Source organism: Cryptomeria japonica, unplaced genomic scaffold (genome assembly GCF_030272615.1).
Source record: "Cryptomeria japonica unplaced genomic scaffold, Sugi_1.0 HiC_scaffold_138, whole genome shotgun sequence".
Taxonomy (NCBI): domain Eukaryota; kingdom Viridiplantae; phylum Streptophyta; class Pinopsida; order Cupressales; family Cupressaceae; genus Cryptomeria; species Cryptomeria japonica.
This window is the reverse complement of record NW_026728960.1, coordinates 261,504-265,000: the sequence shown is the minus strand read 5'-3', so window position 1 is coordinate 265,000 and position 3,497 is coordinate 261,504.

Sequence of the window (3,497 nt, the reverse complement as noted above, 5' to 3'; positions counted from 1 at the left end):
GCTTTTTTGCCTCGAAGAGTTCGTCGGAGACGAAGAAGCAACCTTCAGTGCAAACGTAGCACTCTTTTGTGCAACCGCCCAAACAACGCCCCCTCTACCCTCTGTCGAAACACTCGGCATTGCTGCTCCCTAAGGTGAGCTTCTCCTCATAGGCAATTCCGCTCTTATCCGGTCACGTTTGTGTGCCCGAATTTCGCAAGGCAACCTCCATGGGACATGGAAAAGACTCGAGAAGAGAGCTCGCTCACGGGAGAGAGAAGCCAAGGAGACCACGAGAGTGCTGAGAGTGGGACAGCGCTGAATAGGCGGGAGAAGCCTGCGCGTATAAACGGAGATATATATCCAATTGCAACGAAGGAACGTGCCAAAGATCGAGAACAATGGCAGAAATGCTAGTAACGTGCACTTCGGGACCAACGCATCACCGGAAGACAACCGCCAAACATCGAAAGAGTCGCGATGCTCCGCAACCTACGTGCAAAGCGGTCGCACACCGGGTAAGGGAGTGAGAGCCCCAAACATAGCTGGGCGAGGCGCTCACTCCGCTCTTTAATATCTCGTTAATACCGCCAAGGAAATGGCACAAGCACACACACACAAGCATCCTCGGAAGAGGACAGTTCGAGTGACAGGTCAAATCCAAGAGTTCCGAAGACTACCTCCAGGAACAATCGGGAACAAGACCGATTACAAGTCGTCGAGTCTGTTACTGGGCGAACACGAGATGCGCACAGGAAATCGATCAGCCCTCACAATGGCCCAAGGCCAGAGATCGGACTGCTACGATTTACCCCAACAATCATCGTGCCACTCTTCGCAGAGAGGTGATAGACGCCAACGAGCCCGCGCATAGCAATCGAGGTGTAAAAAGGGCGTTGAAGGCAGGAAGCCTGGACGAAAGAGGCTACGAGGTCACCTCGAAGCGGTCTAAGAATCGGGCGCACTTGGGGCGACTACCAGTGCCAACCCCTTATCCCGCGGTGCGTCCGACACACAGAAATTTCCAAGGCGGCCAAGGAGCCTCCCCGCATAGCAATCGGGGTGTGAGGTTACGGATGCAGCATTGATAGCAATCGAGGTGTGAGGCGAAGGATGCAGAAGTGAGAGCCGAGGGATGTAGCAGAGATAGCAATCGGGGTGTGTGATGCAGAAGAGATAGCAATCGAGGTGTGCGGTGGGAAGGGCCCAGCAGCCAGAATGCATGAAGCGACGGATGAAGCAGTGATGACAACCGGGCTGTGAGGAGAGGAGGGATGCAGCCAAGAAAGCAATCAGGGCTCGAGGCAAGGGATGCATCAAGGATAGCAATCATGTTGTGAGGCGAGATTCCAAAGGCTAAACGTGAGAGGCTGCAGGGTCGACTCAGAGAGGTCTATGCATGTGAGAGGCTGAAAGCAAGGTCGACTCGGAGCGGTCTATGCATCGGGCGCGCTTGGGGCGACTACCAGTGCCAACCCCTTATCCCGCGACGCGTCCGACAAAGAGAACGTTCCAAGGCGGCAGAGGAGGTTACCAGCCGAAGGATGCAGTAGCAATAACAGGTATAGTTCCGCGGCGGCCGAGAAGACTCACCGCATAGGAATCGGGATGCGAGGCGAGGGATGCGGCGGGAAGGCCCCGACGGCTAAACAGAAGAGGCTGCAGGGCCGCCTCGGAATGGTCCAAGCATCGGATGCGATTGGGACGACTACCAGTGCCAACCCCTTATCCCGCGATGCGTCCGATACACAGATAGTTCCAAGGCGGCCGAGGAGCCTCACCGCATATCAATCGGGGTGCGAGGCGAGGGATGGGGCGGGAAGGCCCCAACGGCTAGACGGAAGAGGCTTCAGGGCCACCTCGGAATGGTCCAAGCATCGGACGCGCTTGGGGCGACTGCCAGTGCCAACCCCTTATCCCGCGATGCGTCCGATACACAGATGGTTCCAAGGCGGCCGAGGAGCCTCACCGCATAGCAATCGGGGGTGCGAGGCGAGGGATGGGGCGGGAAGGCCCCAACGGCTAGACGAAAGAGGCTTCAGGGCCGCCTAGGAATGGTCCAAGCATCGGACACGCTTGGGGCGACTACCAGTGACAGCCCCCTATCCCGCGATGCGTCCGATACGAAGATGGTTCCAAGGCGGCCGAGGAGCCTCACCGCATAGCAATCGGGGTGCGAGGTGGGGGATGCGGCGAGATGGCCCCAACGGCTAGACGGAAGAGGCCACAGGGCCGCGTCGGAATAGTCCAAGCATCGGACGCGCTTGGGGCGACTACCAGTGACAACCCCTTATCCCGCGATGCGTCCGATACGAAGATAGTTCCAAGGCGGCCGAGGAGCCTCACCGCATAGCAATCGGGGTGCGAGGTGGGGGATGCGGCGAGATGGCCCCAACGGCTAGACGGAAGAGGCTGCAGGGCCGCCTCGGAATAGTCCAAGCATCGGACGCGCTTGGGGCCACTACCAGTGACAACCCCTTATCCCGCAATGCGTCCGATACGAAGATAGTTCCAAGGCGGCCGAAGAGCCTCACCGCATAGCAATCGGGGTGCGAGGTGGGGGATGCGGCGAGATGGCCCCAACGGCTAGACGGAAGAGGCCACAGGGCCGCCTCGGAATAGTCCAAGCATCGGACGCGCTTGGGGCGACTACCAGTGACAACCCCTTATCCCGCGATGCGTCCGATACGAAGATAGTTCCCAGGCGGCCGAGGAGCCTCACCGCATAGCAATCGGGGTGCGAGGCGAGGGATGCGGCGAGATGGCCCCAAAGGCTAGACGGAAGAGGCTGCAGGGCTGCCTCGGAATAGTCCAAGCATCGGACGCGCTTGGGGCGACTACCACTGCCAACCCCTTATCCCGCGATGCGTTCGATACACAGATAGTTCCGAGGCGGCCGAGGAGGTGGGGGATGCAGCGAGATGGCCCCAACGGCTAGACGGAAGAGGCTGCAGGGCCGCCTCGGAATAGTCCAAGCATCGGACGCGCTTGGGGCGACTACCAGTGACAACCCCTTATCCCGCGATGCGTCCGATACACAGATAGTTCCGAGGCGGCCAAGGAGCCTCACCGCATAGCAATCGTGGTGCGAGGTGGGGGATGCGGCGAGATGGCCCCAACGGCTAGACGGAAGAGGCTGCAGGGCCGCCTCGGAATGGTCCAAGCATCGGATGCGCTTGGGGCGACTACCACTGCCAACCCCTTATCCCGCGATGCGTCCGATACACAGATAGTTCCAAGGCGGCCGAGGAGCCTCACAGCATAGCAATCAGGGTGCGAGGCGAGGGATGCGGCGAGAAAGCCCCAACGGCTAGAGGGAAGAGGCTTCAGGTCCGCCTCGGAATGGTCCAAGCATCGGACGCGCTTGGGGCGACTACCAGTGACAACCCCTTATCCCGCGACGCGTCCGATACACAGATAGTTCCAAGGCGGCCGAGGAGCCTCACCGCATAGCAATCGGGGTGCGAGGCGAGGGATGCGGCGAGAAGGACCCAACGGCTACACGGAAGAGGCTTCGG